This window comes from Dromaius novaehollandiae, chromosome 1, assembly GCF_036370855.1.
Source record: "Dromaius novaehollandiae isolate bDroNov1 chromosome 1, bDroNov1.hap1, whole genome shotgun sequence".
Lineage (NCBI taxonomy): Eukaryota > Metazoa > Chordata > Aves > Casuariiformes > Dromaiidae > Dromaius > Dromaius novaehollandiae.
In genome coordinates, this window is record NC_088098.1 from 140,940,244 (window position 1) to 140,957,827 (window position 17,584).

General features: G+C 36.9%; 1 long non-coding RNA gene across 1 annotated transcript; it reads left to right on the forward strand.

Moving 5' to 3' along the window:
* Positions 1-11,812: 11,812 nt before the first annotated feature.
* Positions 11,813-16,272, forward strand: LOC135329749 (uncharacterized). Its single transcript, XR_010391358.1, has 3 exons — positions 11,813-11,898; positions 12,885-13,050; positions 15,978-16,272. It is a non-coding gene; the product is annotated as an uncharacterized LOC135329749 (long non-coding RNA).
* The last annotated feature ends 1,312 nt before the right edge of the window (positions 16,273-17,584 follow it).

The following is a 17,584-nucleotide window of genomic DNA, read 5'->3' on the forward strand; positions in this document are numbered from 1 at the left end:
CTCTTTGCAAATCCTGTTTGTACAGTGGCGATGTAAGGTTCATGTAAGCTTATGTAACAGTGGGCTGGAAATCTTACAAATTGATTTTAAAAACTGAAACCATACACTTCCAGTGAAATCCTCACCTTGCCTTCTGCTTTGAATCATCTATCCTACCAATTATATTGCAATTTCATCTGGACTGAACTTCAGCTGCTGAGCTGCTACTCAGTGATTTGTTAAGAACGTGATAGCATCCGTAAGTCTTTCTCAGTCTGCTGAAAGCTACCACCACGGTGAAAGCGCTGGAGTTTATGCTCCCACACTTGACGCTCCTGCTAGCCAGAGAAAAGCCTAAGCCAGACATAAGACAATCCTCACATGAGATACAAAAGAATGTTTTATCAGAACGACTTTTTGAAACCTCCAACTGAAAGAACAAGTCAACGGGTCTTTGTGCTTTCTCATACCAAGAGTAGGCAACTCACTTCTCAAATGTAATGTAAGTGTTCTTCCTCTGTTGCCAGGAAGAGCGAAAACAAGATGAGATCTTTCTACACTATACTTCAGTGTCAGTTTGTTAAGACATATGCACTCTGCCTGGAGCAATCTCATTAACAGAAGCTGATAACTTTCCCCATTAAAGAAAGTAGTTCATTACCTAGTGATAAATCTTACTTTTTGTCTGCTGTTACCTTTACAAGCAACTTGAGGTAGAGGGTATAGGTCTGAAGTACGGCTCTGTTTCTTGAAGTGAGGTTAGTTTCTCTAGCGCTTGTGTCAGTATGGTTGGACCTACACTGAACAAGACAATCGCTCTGACTTAGAAAGCGCTGGGTTAATGACCTTCAAACCCCACAGACGTTATCACAATATTTAGATATTCTACCCTTCAGTCATGAACATTTGTCTCTATGGAAACTGTACTTTATGCATGGAGGTAGAAAACAAAAAGCAGGAAAGAAGAGAAAGGAAATATTAAAGGGAGGATAAAAAGAGAAAGAGAGTATCCTAAAGATAAATGTAAAAACACTGACTAATTTATATATCTTCAGATTTTTGGTCCCCAACCTACAGCTCCGAGACAAAAGGTTTCCTCTAAGACCCTTTGATATTTTTCATGGCTGCACACATGAAATTACTTGATCAGTACTGTTTAATCATATGAGGTATAAGGCTCCAAAAACTAATGATGGTTTTGCAATCAATAATGAAAAATTAATTGTGAACCTAATATCATTTTGTTCCTGAATGGTGATTTATCTGTAAATCAGCAAGCAAGATTGTCAGAAATTATCTTCTGTTTGATGGAGATCTCAAAACATAATTCTAACAGCTGAATAAATAGCCACATTTCTTTATTTGCCCAAGGCTCCTTGTAATTCAGAGAGATTTTTTCTCTTTTCAGTGCTGTAGAGCTGATGAAGAAAATGTACTTGGTTTATGCTAAGGAAATAAAGAAAATGAAAATGGAAAACTGGCTGGCTTTTGAGGAATCAGAGCTACAGATTTTACTGTTAAAAAAAATGTGAAATGAATTTTTTAAAAATGACTTTAATGAGTGCCCTCAGGGTTCTATATTTCACCCAGTGTAAAACTCCAGATGCTGGCCATATATCTGGAAAGTGGAGCTCATGGCAGTAGCTTTTTTGCTAATTCCCTTGTGACTGATTCATAAATTGGAAAAAAAAAGAAAAAAGAATCATGAATGAAGGAGAAAAAATTAAGCCAGAATTGAATTATATTGACAGAGTGATACAATGAAGCTTATACTCTGACTACCAGTCTTTATCTCTTCCTTTAATAAATTTATCAAGAGTTTCCAGTGTTGGCAATCTTCCACCTTCTTCCAGCATTAAATTCCCTTCTAAAAGTAAGGAACTGAAAGCTAGTATGATTATTTTATGAATCCTGCATATTTGTCCTCAGCCAGCAAAAATTGCAGGTGTTAATAACAGTGAAGCAACTAAATTACTGTTTTCTATCCCTGTGGAGAAGCCAGCAGCAATCAAGGAAACAGATGGGCCAACAAGGGTGGTAATTCAGATTCTTAAACAAATAGGAGACAAGACTGCAGAATAGTTGGTTCTTACGTTAATCAGCAAATGTTTTATATGTAACAATGTCAAGCTGAAACAGTGAAAATGCTAAGTGTTTTAAACCACCAACAGCGACCAGAGAGATAAAACTTCCTCTTTTTAAGCTGCTGAAGGGTAGGAGAAATCACAGAACAAATGCTGCTTTCTACTACTTGTTTTTTCTTTTAATTTTTAAATAAAAATGAAAGAAGATAAATACATAGTGCACACTCTAAAGAGTAGTATCATTAGGAGTGACATCATGAGATACCTGGGGAAACAATTTGATTGGCCAGTGTAATCTCTTCCTTTAATATTATACATAATCAGCTCCTTCTGAAAAAAAAAAAAAAAGAATATATATTTGTGTGTGTATATATATATCCAGGAAGATGGGAGACTTACAGCATTTTTGTAAAGTGTTGCCTTTTGTAAAGCTTTTTATTGGTTTTGGATTTGGTGACAGTTTTCCTTCCTTCCACCCAGTTCCTTTCCACTTTATGGAAATATCCTTTGTAAACAGTTTTCAGTCTGAGTAAATGCTTAATAAGGACCAGTATCTCAAATATCATGTAGTCATCTAAAGTGTAATTAAGGCAAAGTTTAAGCACATAAGTCAACGAGAGAGTTTTTAAAAATTCTGCTGAGCTTGTTAAGGTCCTGAATGATTCTAGAAAGCCAATCTTGGCTTAGCTGTTCCTTTTCTGAGATTACATAGTCTGCAAACTAAGTGTCTCTCTGTGTAAGTAAAGCTCGCGAAGGGCCCCACTTAATCTGAGCATGACATAGACCAATGTTATTGAGTCCAGTGTACACAGAAGCACCCACCACAACTTTCATTCACTAACAGAGCCAGTGAAAGGGAAGATACTGCAACCCACATGGTGTAACAGTCAATTTCTAGAAAATCTACAGAGGAAACGAGGGATCAGGGTTCCAAGTTTCAGTCTGAAAGTGTCGTACTGTAACTGAAGATCCGGCCACATACATTCCCCTGTTCTGGTTAGCTTAAACTAAATTTGGAAACAAGTGAACCAAGACATGAAAAAAAAAAAAAAAGAAAGAAAGAAAGAAAAAGGACCCTAAAGCAAGGCAAAGCAAAGTCCTTTTCCTTCTCCACAAAACTTACAGTGGTATAAGCCATTTTGAATAGTATATGTTGTTTGAAGTAAGGGCATATTTAGACACCTGCAGATGTCTTCTCTGTTTATTGGACTGTATCCTCTGCTTATTGTAACAAAACCACAGAAAACAAAACTGAAGAGTTTTAAAAATCTCAAAGAAACCAGTTCATTGTCCAATCTTTCTGAGCACCAGAAATTTGAAGGACTGAATCTCTACTATGTTATAGTGGTTTGTTCTACAGAAAGCAGAGAAGACAGTTTCAGAGTCAGACTTTATACAATTTTTGAGCCGTTGAGGCCAGCCACATTGTAGTCCAAAAGGATAAATCAGTAAGGGTCCAATAAGGGTAGACCTGAAAGGGAAAAATGAAGTTTTCATTCTAAATGTCCCTGTTGTAGAATCTCTCTTTCTACCCTGGATCAGCACACTTGCATTTTTCATTAGTAGAAAACCACTGACTGCAGCAGCACCTCTCCTGGTGCTTTAGGAGCTAAGGCACAGATTCCTCTGATGTTTGCAGGTCCTGGTTTTCAAGAGGAAGTTTGGACATTGTTGAAATTCTCTTCAAAAACATGTGATCATGAAAGGTGGCTGACCAATTCAATGACAAGTAAGGTAATCATTTGGGGGATGACTGAGGAGGTTGAAAAAGATAAAGGGTAGATAACCACTCACTTATCTTTCTGTCCTTCTCCTTTTTGTGTGTTTCAGTTCTATTTTATACTTTGTACAGGATGGTTCTGTCCTGTTCGAACTGACAAATGTGGGAAAATTACTAGATTCCACATAGTTATCTCATTCTGGTCTCTTACATCATGGGCTTTTTAATTATACTGACTGTTGATTTGATAAATATTAAAGGATTGTTTAATATTAAAGTCATATAACTTAAATTTATGGGTTTTGGCATAACACATCATATTGTTATGAAAACTCACTTAATTCTATCACCTATAGCGCATTTGGTTTATGATAACCACACTGTATTGCTTAATTTCTTCTTATTTACTACATATATACAAGTAAATATACAAATACATATGTATTAAAACAGCTGCTTTTTTGCCTAGCTGTTTTTATCAGGTTTGTGTTGTAGATGTATGGAGAATGATCTGCAGAAGATATATAGGGACATTTCATCATAAGCAAGTAACTAAAAAACATAATTGATACATAACCTTTATTCAACCACTTAAACTTTTGTGTCTCAATTTATCTTTTGTAAAATTGGAGAAGCAATCATTTTGTTTTCTTTTGTCATTGCTTACATTTCTAAGGTTTTCAGATCAGCAACTATTATTTATTTATATATTATTTGTTCGTATTTATTTGTATTTCTAACATGGACGACAGAGGAAATTCTTAAAAATCTGTAGTCAACAGTCTGAGTCTTTAGTACTTCCTTTATTTTATCACTTGTGTTGAAACAGGTTTTCATTTTTGTCTTTGAAACTTGAATCGAATACTCCTCTCAAATGAGAAATATTTTAGGGACTTCTTGCTTTATAAAGCCAGTCAGGTTAGGAGGCAAGTCTTCTGCAGCAGGTATAGTAGCAGAATGTTTTTTCATTCAAGTTCTGCCTCCATTTGCTGAACCATAAGTATCTGATAAATGGCAGCATTTGAGCATCATGATGCATCAGCAACATCATTCTCAGGTGACATCCCAAAAGGGTGGCAGATGGTATCTAAACCAGCTGTCAGACCCAAATAAATAGAGGTCAGAACAGCATCTGTCTCAGCTACCGCGCATTTGCTGACATGCAGCAATCTTACTGTATGGTTTATGCAGTCTAAAGCCAAGTTGCAGATACTGTTAAGAATTGTTTGATGTAGGTGCATGCCCAAAGATCTTCATCAGCAGCTTGATAAAGCCCCTAGATGGTCTCAAGATGAGACTCAAGATTTCTAGTGAAATAGTACAAGCCTCAGTATTATTTAATGAACATGCCTTTTAAAGTGTCACCCAGACACTCTGGTTTTTATGTAAAAAAATGTAGTTCAAAGGCAGAATAAATCCAGACAAATTTGGTGACTTCTGAATGCCAAATATGACTCTTGAATAGTCCCTGCTACATTGTTATGTCTGCCTGTTAGTGTTAAAAGGGGTCTATTCCCCAGGATTTTTCAGTTTTAGAGGTTGTAACAGGTGTTTGTACACTGAGAAAGTCGAAGCTGAATTAAAGTGTAGGAAATTGTTTCAATACAATACCTACCACAATTTTTGTGTGTGTGACCTTCCCTTTTCAAAGTCTGTGGGGAGGCGAAGGGAAGGGAAAGGAAGGCAAAGGAAGGGAAAGCAAAGGGAGGGAAAGCAAAGGAAGGGAAGGAAAGGGGCAGAATAAAGAAAGAAGGAAAAGGAGAGGAGCTGAGATGAAAAGTGAAGAAAAGAACAGAAAAAAGTGTCCTATAAATGATGGAGGGTCGACAAGACTTTTCAAAATGACCAGGACCAACTGCTGAGGAGAGAAGTTGCATATTGAATTGCACTTCTGTGTCCTAGATCTGTGAATTATATTAACGGGAAACCTAATGCTTTTAACTGTCTTTACGAGTTTTCTATATTTCTCTGCTGTGATGAAACTGGAACAGGTGTTAAACTTTTCAAATATCCTTGAATAGGCAGTCCTACTTTTTGTTAGAGATTTTCTATAAAAGATCATTCTGAAAGCTTTAAAGGTGGGGTCATGATTCAGCATGTTTGAGCATGAGCTCCTCTCTTTCAGTGCAAAGGGGATGCTGCCAGCCTGGCCATGGGATGTCATTTTCCAAATTCTGAGGATGACTTGACAGAGCTAATCAGCAGGTGGTAAAAATTTCCAAAATGCTGCTTTCTGAAGAAATCTGCACTCACTGAATTTCAGTTCAGACCTTTACCTTCTGCCATTGCTATTTGTCCTGGTGTAACATTGTGATTGATTGCAAACTATTATCATTTTTTTTACTATGTCTTATAGTAATATTTCTTTTCCTCTTGATCACCACTGCAGCAGCCTAACGTTTTCTAATGTAGCCTGTTATTGCTGCATTCAACTGGCAGCCTGCCTACATTGTTTTATTACTAATAGCAGTTGAGATATGAGAAATATATGGTTCCCAATGGTGACAAAAGTAAACAGAAAGCAAATAGACCTGTCTGTGAAACCCTCAAAAGAAACACACTGCTAACCAAAGAAACCACATGACCTTCATGGGGACCTAAATGAGAAGGCCTCCATTTGATCTTTTACCTAGTCTAGTACTTTTTACAGTTGTCAGGACAGACTGTCTTAAAAAGTCTCAGAGAAAGATATCTCTTTTCCTGAGACAGAATAGTAATTTTGTGGCTATTTCATCGTAATGGGCCATATTACAAAAGCTCACTTTGTGTCATGTGGCAAAATACTATTACAATGGGAATCATGTTGTATTTCATAACATGAACATATTATCTTTTCCACTTTATCTAATATCCCTTTAATCAGTGAAAATTTGCTGGGTATAACTGTAATATTTTTTGATGAAAATCGTAGCAAATTAATACCACAGTTTGTCCTGGTCAGCAGGCGTTGTTTCAGACACAGGTGCCCTCTAAACTCTCCACATCCTTACACCCATGATAAAGTAGCTTTGCTATGAGAATGCTCTTCCTCCTGCAAGTTGCTTCTGGGTGAGATTCTGACTGTGCAGAAGCTAGGATGAGCTATTACTGCTTTGGTTAAATATAGCAGAGAAGCATCATGAGTGTTTTCATGAGTTGTCATAGAGATGTGACCCAGGAGTTAACAGCTTTCCAGTGCACAGCTGGACCTTACCCTGTGCTCAGGTCTTGCACCATCATTTGGACTTGTTTCAGTTGCACAGGCAAAACTGAATGCGCCACCCCCAAAAGGGAGAATAAAATAACAGAATACCCTAACGCCTGCAGAGCTGCTCCTTACAGCAACAGGAGAAAGAAGAGTTTGGCAGTGGGAGCACGTGTGAGAGGAAGGCGTAGGGGCTGGCTGCGCATCTCTCACATGCTCCCTTCCAGCCTCTGCTGGGGAGAAGCACATCTGTGCTATTGCAGGAGGAGAGGCGCTAAGGATGGCTGGCATGACAGCAGCAGGGTTGTAGCTGTCCATTGCAGGGTCTGGAAGACCATTAGTCTCAGTATTTGGTTTTGATGGAGGATCCCACTCTTTTGTCACCTTTCTCAGGGTCACGCTGTGATGAGTCTGTTTCCCCAGCACTTTCTGTGTAGCTGATCCCTATACTCAGCTTTGGTTCTCCACCTGTGCTTCAGCTCAGGACCAAGATTAGAGCAGGTTAGTGCCAGGATCTAAAGTGCTCCCTAGGAGCCGCTCACCAAGAAACTCAGGAGATTTACAGTCAGTGCATGCACATCACCTGAAATGCCATAGCATGAATCAGCCAAACCAGCCAGATCCTCACTGAGAAGGTGCCAAGGACAAAGGGGTTATGAGCACTTGGCATTGGAAACTAAATCCTGCTGCAGTGTTACCAATTTTTTTAAATAGGGAAGGAGAAAAAGTAACATCTGTAAATTGCCTTACAAATGATGTCATTCTCAATGTTGAGATCCAATTCTAATAATTTTCCTTTTCCATTTCTTTCCTTGTGCTATGAGATTACATATTCAAATAGCTACTTTTGCACAAAAGCTTTTCTTTTCAATGTGTTCTATACCACAGATTAGAGAGAGATTTCTGGGAGACTATCCTGTGGCAGTGTATGAGACTGTGGAAAAGGCATAGGGCAAGTAGGCTGTTGTGTTGCATGTCATTTCTAATTTTTTAAGGCATTCAGCTAGCCCCTTTTCCTGTTACTGCTCCATCCACCTGACTATTTTTCACATCTTTATACTTTCTTTTCTAAGTTTATTCACATTTGCTGTTTCTGCATTAAGTACTTTTGAAAACAAATTGATCTATCATTTAATACACCTATACTTCATAAAGAATAGACATTCTCTGCCTCTCCAGCTTCCTTCAAGCACACAGATCTCTGCATTATTCTGAGTTAGGATTTGTTAACAAAACAGTAAACTTTCTGAAACCAATAGGCCTTGCTAAAATAACACCCAGGTATTTTTTGAGCTGAGTAGGCCTTCAACACACAAGAATGATATTGTAGAATTAATGAAAAAGGAGCTTATTCAGCAGTGAGAATGAAAACAAATCCTGTTCCTTTTCCTGATTCACTGTTCTTAAGTTTTGTCATTTCTTGACTTTTGAATGCTGACCTTTGCTGCCAGAATGTTCCCTTAATACATTTAGTTTTAATTTAATTTTATAGTTATTTTAAAGAACACTGGTAATGCAATCAATATTTAAAGATTCTGTAGCAAATGGAACCTTAAGATCAAAGTTCAAAGCCAATTCATTATACAGTTTAATATTTTAACATAGCTTGACATTTTAACTTGGCTCACAGCACTAACAAGTGAGTCTCCATATAGAAGTAATTTTCAAGAAGCATATAGATGTGCTTCTCAGTCTTGCTTCTGACTGCAGTTGACTGAGATATCTGAATTTTTTTCCTATGGTAAAAAAGATCTGTTCTTGCACCTAGAGACTTTCAAAGAAATTCCAATAATGGTGTCTGGTATTAAAAAAAAGGAAAAGGACAGGAAAGTTTAGAGAGGTGTCAGAAATGAATTAAGGTATCACAGAATCACAGAATCACAGAATAGATGAGGCTGGACAGCACCTCTGGAGACTGTCTGATCCAATCTCCATTTTCAAAGCAAGTTCAGCTAGAGCAGGTTGCTACGGGCCTTGTGCAGTTGGGTTTTGAATGTCTCCAAGGATGGAGACTACACAACCTTGCTGGGCAACCTGTGTCAGTGTTCAATCATGCTCACAGTGAAGACATGTTTTCTTGTGTTCAAATGGAATTTCCTGTGTTTCAGTTTGTGCCCGTTGCCTCTCATCCTGTCACTCGGCAGCACTGAGAAGAGTCTGGCCCCATCCTCTTTACACCCTCCCTTCAGATATTTACATGCATTGATAAGATCCCCCCTCAGCCTTCTCTTCTCCAGACTGAACAAGCCCAGGTCTCTCAGTTTCTCCTTATATGTCAAATGCTCCAGTCCATTACTCACCTTTGTGTCCCTTTTCTGGACTTGCTCCAGCAGGTCCATGTCTTTCTGGGGTGCCCAGACCTGGATCCAGCATTCCAGGTGTGGCTTCACCAGGACTGAGCAAAGGGGAAGGAGCACCTCCCTCAACCTGCTTGTGATGCTCTTCCTAATGCAGCCCAGGATATTACTGGCCTTCTTTACCCCAAGGGCACGTTGCTGGCTCATGACCAACTTAGTATCCACCAGAACTCCTACGTCCTTCTCTGCAAAGCTGCTCTCAATTTCTTTGGCACCCAGCCTGTCCTGGTGCATGGAGTTGTTTGTACCCAGGGCAGGACTTGGCATCTCCCTCTGTTGCACTTTGTGAGGCTCCTATCTGCCCATTTCTCCAGACTGTCAAGGTCCATCTGAATGGCAATGCAACCATCTGATGTAAGAACCACTCCTCCCAGTTTTGTATCATCTGCAAACTTGCTGAGGGTACATTCGGTCCTGTCGTTCAGGTCATTAATGAAGATGTTAAGCAGCACTGGACCCAGTATAAACCCCTGGGGGACACCACTAGTGATTGGTCCCCATCTGGACTTGGTGCTGCTGATCACAACTTTCTGCGTCCCTTGTCACCAGGTCCCTTGCCTCATTTAGTAATGGGCCCACATTTTCCCTAGTTTTCCTTTTGCTGCTTAATCAAAAAAAGTATTCCACCTCTTTCAAATGTAGAACTCATTTTTCTTTTGAGCCATTTTATTCTTCATATATATTTATATTCAGGTTTACTTTTCAAGTATCCCATGATATTGCAAGAAAAATATATTGAGTTTATCATGATTCAGTCCCACCTGAAGCTTTATTTTGCTTGACCTGGATACACAGCTCCTCTTTGGTTCCTCAAGCACTGTCCAATTACCAACACTGAGCATAATCACCTCTGCTAGCTCCTACCAAGAAAAGAGCTTGGACTATGGCATGTCCTATACCAGTTGTGCATGCATGAACTGAAAACACAAAACAATGCATGGAGATGTTAAAGAGGTGGGCCACAATTCTTGTTTGGCTGACTAAATACTTTACCTTAGACTGAACATTTACAGGTATATTAGAGGTATAATTACTTATAATCTACCTGCTTGATATTTTCTCAGTTTTCCTAGTTCTCTGTTTCTTCCTACCTTTTCACTTTGGGTTCACTTCATTGGTCTTGTTGCATATATGCTGTTTCTGAAATGCAGCCTTAGGAGCAACTGCCATCCAGGGCTTCCCTTTATTTATATATTTATGTAGTTATTTATTTATTTATTTTATTTGAAGAGTCCATAGTTACTGAGCTATAGGCTTTGCATTGCACTAATGCTAGAAGTACTACTGAGGCTGAGATCATACCAGTGCTATCAAATCTCTCAACAGGGAGATGGGTAAGCATTGATATAGAAGCAAGAGGTCTACCTTCCTTTTACAGCAGTCTGAAGTCTAGGCAATGCAGTAAATGCATCTATTTATCTTACTGTGGCATAGATAAAAAGTATCTTGGTTATTAAGCACTATAAAATTGGGCCTGTATTTTTCTGTCTTTTTTCACTTCCTGTTTTATCTGAATGTACGAGGATATAATTAACTTTCTTAAATGTTGTATATATAAGATAACTATATAAGACTCTGAAAACAAGAGCATATTTTTGTAAAAAAAAAATACTACCTTTACCAGCTGTAATTTCAATATAATTTCCAGAACTTTGGCAAATATATCTGCACACATGGCAGTTGTTTTTTTTTTCTTCACTGCCTCAATTAAGCAAAGCCAAACTGTTACATGAGCATCAATTTTGTTCACCAATTAAATGTTTTTAAAAATACTTTCCCCCTCATCTTCATTCTATTTACCAAGCTCTGATATGGTTTTTATATATCTAAGGGGCTGAGCATCTGCTTGTGTGGGAAAATTCCATTAGACCATAATAAACTCCAGTTAATTGCACAGCAAATATTTATTTCTCACACATCAAATTAATGAAACAGGTTCAGTGAGAGAAAAATCACATCAGCTTGGCAAACATCACCTATCAAGCTACACAAGACTTCTGAGGCATTCTTGGCAGAAAACCTGTACCTAGAAGAACAGTGTTCCTTTGGGACTATTGTCACCATTTAATTACTAGATGATAACATTGTTGTGGGTTTGTTTTTGTTATTCTTTTGTTTTTACCTAGAAGGAATAAAATAACAAATCATTTCTTCTGAGTTTCCTAATATGCCATGCCACAACTAACACAATCCAGTTGAAGACTGATCACTTTCAAACTACTAGAAACACTACTTAATCTTAGAATTAAATAAGATTAATTGTATATTAGTATTCAGTGTTCCTAGAGCACTTATTCCTCACCATACATAAATGTGAAAGAAGCTTTAAAAGCCAATTTTCACAAACCCCTCTTTGATCACTCTACAATAATAACTGTAGCCATCCTATCTAATACTGATGAGAATGTTTCTTCATGTGTGTCTGGGGCAATGGTAGTAGCCACATATAGAGTGATATACATAATAGTCTCACATATATTTTTGTATTCCCTTCTCACCAGGTTGCGCTAAGACTCCCTGTGCTGTGGTGAATGAAGGTAATGACACTGTAGACAACTGCTTGCAACAGCAAAGGTCAGTGATGGCTAGAGAAATAAAGTTCTTTGAGCAGACGAAGCAGAAATCCTAACTTTGACTATTTTGGTTTGTTGCGTTGCTATAAAATTTATACCATTTTTCTTAACGTAAGTTTCTAAGAGGCTCACAAATATTTACCTCTGCTTCTACAAACTTTGCTTTTTATGCCATTTGGTTCTTCTGAAGCTGACCCGAAAGTAGGTGCATGGCTTTTACATCACATTAAGGCTCTTAGTTCTGTGCATAGAAATTTAACACCTAGAAATAGTGTCCATTTTTTAAGTTACTGGAATTTGATGAAAACTACCTGGACTTACTAACCCAATTCTTTTTCAAAACATGGATGAAAAGAATGATATGTTGGTTTGCTCTTTTTTTTCTGTGAAACTGTTCAAATTGCAATTAAAAATGTGCCATTTTCCAGAAGTTATTTTTGGAAACTATTCACTTGTCATCTATTATGTGAAGCACACGTAGAACTGTATTCATGGAGGTGGTAAATTTATCATAAGTTCATCCTGGTTTTAGATAAAAATGTACTAGGAGAAATATTCATTGTAACTAAGGAGAGAAACCCTGATAAGAGCATCAGTCAGAAGATCCTTAGTGAAATCTGTATTTCTTCTGAAATGTTGATGAGAAATATGTGATGCATATTAGTCTGTGAAAGGAAACAAAAGCCTCAGCCAGATTTTATCAAATATTTACAAAATGTTTAAAACAAACTGGCCCCGTTGTCTTTTGAACTGGGAAGGTATTGAGCTATTTTGCAAAAGTTCAGTCAGAGTTCAACAGCAACTAATAGAACCTCAAAAAGAGGAAGTCATCAAAATATGTACTTCATCTTCAGTAAATTTGTTTTAAAAAGTATGAAAAACAACTCCGGCAATGTAATAAAGGGAAAGTTCCTTGAACTAAATCCACCTATTTGTATTATGAGTTCAGTGTAACTTTACCTTGTTATCGTTTTTTTGTCCACTCAGGTGAAATCCCACGGATGTTCACAAATCGGACCTATAAAAACTGTGGAAGTACCTCTCTCATCTACGTGTAGACTGACTGTGGTTCCACTGCAATTGGTCAATGAGGAAAGTGAACACAAGGGCAATGGCAAAAGTCTGAAAGTTATAATAAGTCTTTTCGAAACAGGTCAGTCACTATTTTGAAGTTTTGTAATCTGGAAGGATTTTGAATAATCTGGTAGGACTTCAGCTCTCTGACCCATGGGTGAAGTAGTTTACTTAAAGTGAGGAGTCCTGAGTTCTAATCCCTGTTGCCAAGAATTTGTTACAGATAACTTGTTTATGAGGTTAGCAATTTTTTACACTTGTGCATGTATAACATGATAGAAAGAGGAAACATGATGGTGCTGCAGTATTACATTTTAGAAGGCACGACTGCAAGAGGTCAGGGTCAGCTCATTTGAAGCAGCCAGCTTTCAAGTTTGAGATAGCAGTTGGCAAAAAAATAACCTGTTACCACTGACTTCATCTTTCTATGGGAACTAATGTATTTGATTAAGTGTTTGAGAATCATATTCTTTTCATGCGCTAACAGCTAACAGCCACAATATATTTTTAATCAAATTTAAACCAACAGGTTTGATTTTTGTTACAGTTACATCATCTTTATTTAAACATCAAGCTTTTTTGTACTGTAACAAATCTATGCACAGAACTGATTAAGTAAATGATAGAAAAATAACACTTACAAATAAAGCCTTTCTATATTTTTAAATGCATACATATATATAAATAAATAGTCCCTCATTTCATCTCATAGATGGAATACTGTGACATTCTAGAGATCTAATGTGAATCAGTGCATCTTAAAGCCCTTGTTTCAAACTGAAGTTCTTCTTGAATATATTGTTAGTCATGAAATCTGTCTATATTTTACAAATGATGAATAATGCTGAAAATGAAACTTGGCAAGCTAAAAGCAAGTATCATTTCCTAAATCTGTTTAAAAAAACTTGGAAATATTACAAAGCACATGTTATCTTCTGTTTTTATATCAAAAATGTGGATAAAAAAGTATACAAATCAGAAGAGAATACCCTGTCACATATGCAACAAATGTCAAGAACATTGATAACAAAATTAAAAATATCATCAATATTGAAGCTCTATCAGTCACACTACCATTTGCCTCTTAATCAGGTTTATATTAAACACTCAACTACTTATATGATGTTTGGTAAAGATCTGACTCAGAGTAGTTAAAAGAAGTTAACGATCAGTTTCACTGAAATTACTGAAAAATTATACTAAGCACTTTCTCCTTTTCCCTTCCCCTTTGCCTTCCCCCTTCTCTTCTATTCCTTCCCTTGATGTATGGTGATAAAACTGGCCCAATAAGTAATTAAAAAAAAATCTCTCTTTGTATCTAAAATAGCTTTTTGTAATATAGGTACTACTGCAGAATGGGATAGGGAAGTTCGGCATGAAGTTTTCATCTAATCTTTCTCGGGAGGGGATGCCTTGTTGCATTGTTCTTATTAAGAGTTAAAGTAACTATCCCATACTCTTATGGCATGAAATCTTAATATTACACCATCAAATATTTTATAGGTAAGGGTCAGAGTTGTAGCATTAGAAGTCTGGTAACATTCAGTAAATGCAAAAAGGACATACACATCATTTCTGGTTGAAGAAAAACATCTTGTTGACTCCCTCCCCACTTCTTCAACTCCCTCCCTCCTGCTCCCATATATAACATGTACTATTTATTGTTATGGAGACACTTCTGTGAGACCTGAAGATCTGACATAAATCAGGCATGTGAAAAAAAATCATGGAAGATATTAGAAAAAAATTAACCAGCACATGAAATAAAAAGTATCTTTCCAATCAACTTAAAGTAAATTTGAATATCTTTATTGGAAAAAGTTTGTCACTAAGATAATAAAAAGTGGAAGAATACTTCTTATTCATAGTAATATAGAATCACTGTTTGCTCACTTGGCATGTTTCAGAAACCAGAATACCATAATATTGAAAGCAGAAAATTCTCAACTGGCTAATCTGTGTCATTTCAACCATATCACAGTGCTGAGTGCTTGCTAAGGTGTGTAAATAACAGAGATCGCAGGCTGACGGCTGCAGAGAGAGAGAGAGAGAGAGAGAGAGAGAGAGAGAGAAAGGAACATTTACATTTTCCCGATGAGGAGGAGATGAAGAAATTGTGTACGGAAAATGAATTCACAGTCTCAGTTTCTGGTTACAGTTGATTCAGCTTTCTTCCCACTCATTCTGAGCTGGTTGCAAAGGCTGGGATTTTTAGATGATGCTGAAACCCCCATGCAAGCCTGCAAGTTTTGATAAAAAGCCCCATACAGCTGAGGTCACTAAAAACAGTGGACAGAAGGCAATGGGCTTTTGAGGAGCTTCAAGGAGAATTTCCATCAGTTTGAGTTGAAGTGTTAGGATTATTATACTCAAGAACAACACTTCTGAGTGGTCTTTTTCAAAACACTTTACTGGGATAGAGATTTCCTTACTTCTGCTGGCTGGAAGAGTAGCAAAGCTATAGGAATACACCAGTCCTTGGCATTTAAGTATACCAGTAACAATCTTGTAAATCGTTTTTGGCAAAAAACTGTTCACTGTTCTTAGTTTAAACTGTTCCTCAGCCAGTGCCAATCAGCAGAGCTAAATCTTTCATTATAATAAACTTATACCATGATTTTAACTGAACAGAATAAGAACAATGAAATAATTGTCAAGTTTTTATTTAAAAACTACATCCAACTTTACATGCTTCTTAAAGTAAATCCCCAGGCAATTCCATCTCAATCACTGAAAGGTTTTTATCACTGTGCCTCACAAAAGATGCCACTATGATTTTTTACAATTGAATTCAGTAGATAAGTCACTCTAGAAAGCCACTCTAATTTATTCAAATATCTCAGTCATTTTCAGTCTTAAATGCAAATGCAGATCTCTTACCATTACAGTTTCCTCTTTATCTCAGTTTGATACTAAAAGTACAATCAATTCTTTGGCAGTATGCTTGTTGAGCCGTTTTTTTTTAAACACAGAGAAAAATATAATTGCTATTCACATTTCTTACAGATACAGAAAATCTGAACTGAAACACCTACCCACTTTGTTTGAGGCACAGGATATTTTATTTTCAAAGGCATCAAAGGGTTTCCTTAAACTTTACCTATGAAAAGGAAACTTGCATGTGTACTTTTCTCTTCTCTTTCCATTCTCTCCATTTTGCATAAAATAATAAACCTTGCAGTTTGCTAAGGAATAGTCCAGCAATATTGACTAATGACCATAAAATCAAGAATTTATCTGTACTATGTTTTGTAACCCAATTGGTTGTAGAAATCAAAAATATTAAATTAATAATATACTCCTTGCTGTAGTTTTCCCTTTATTATTTCCTTTATTATCATTGTAAACAATTATTATTTTTATTATTATTTTTCGTAAGTGTATGATAGGATCATGTTGCTGCAAAGCAGTAGAGATAAACAGGCCTCACTTAGAAGAACCGTCTCCTAAAGAAGTCTCTGGAAAGTGATAGGAATTAAATATAGGTCTGAATTCTATTTTTACTGAATATATTATTAGAAATTAGAAACATTTAAACCAAATGTGTTAAGCAACTGTTTTCTTCATGTGTTGTGAACCCCTCCCCAAACATCTAACAGCCAAGAAAGAGAAAGTGTGTGCGCGCCCATGCGTGTGTGTGTTGCTGGGGCATTGTACAGCAGGATAAACAACTCAGAAAATGGCATATCATAAGATAAGAGAAACTTCACATCAACTATTTATCTTTTCCTGCTACACCCATAGCTTTTCCTGCTACCTCACGTTCTCACGCTTGCATCTAGTTAGAAGTGTACAAAACAATTATTTTATACATAGTCAGAATGCCAGATTGTGACATGAATTCTGCTGATTTACCAAAACAGAGTTTTGGTAGATTGAGACGTGAATGTGAAAATGAGAGCAGAAGAGAGCCCTTTGTGTTTCCGTGTCAAGGACACCCTTATGACACAACCATAAGAAAGTAAAGAGTCTATTTCAAAAGGAAAAGGTTTGAAGGTCATCCCCTTTGAAGGTTTCTTGTTCAGAGAAGAGACGGGAGTTCCAAGGTTAAAAAAAAGGAGAAAAAAAGGAGAAAAAAGAAAAGGAAGCAAAGAAAAAAAAAAGAAGGAACCACAAACTGGACATATGTTGTGGCTCTTTATTTTATTTTATTTTTTTTATTTAGAATTTGACAAAGCATGAAGCCATTGACTTGTGAATATGAAGCTATTTGCTTGTTCCTCCTCTTTGATTGCCTGGATCTTCAGTGATACAAGAATATGAGAAGTAAATGCTATTATTTCTGCTGGTGAAAAATGGTTAAAAAGTATTACAGTTGTAATCAAGTCGTCTCCTTTTCTCGGTATTAAAAATGAGATGATCTTTATGTTAAAAATGCAAAATACTTGAATATGACCCCAATTTTGGCCCCAAATTAAAAAGGACTAAGGAACTTAAAAGTACTCTGTTGTTCTTTTGCACCTTCTTTCTTTATAATGAGAGAGACAGTGTATGAAATATAATACATTTTCCAGTCTCTTCTGGCTCTTGTGTAGATGACAAAAAAAAATCCCAGCATGTCTGTCTTGTGAAAAGGCTAGACCTTCCCACTGCTACAAATTTCCTAATTGTGT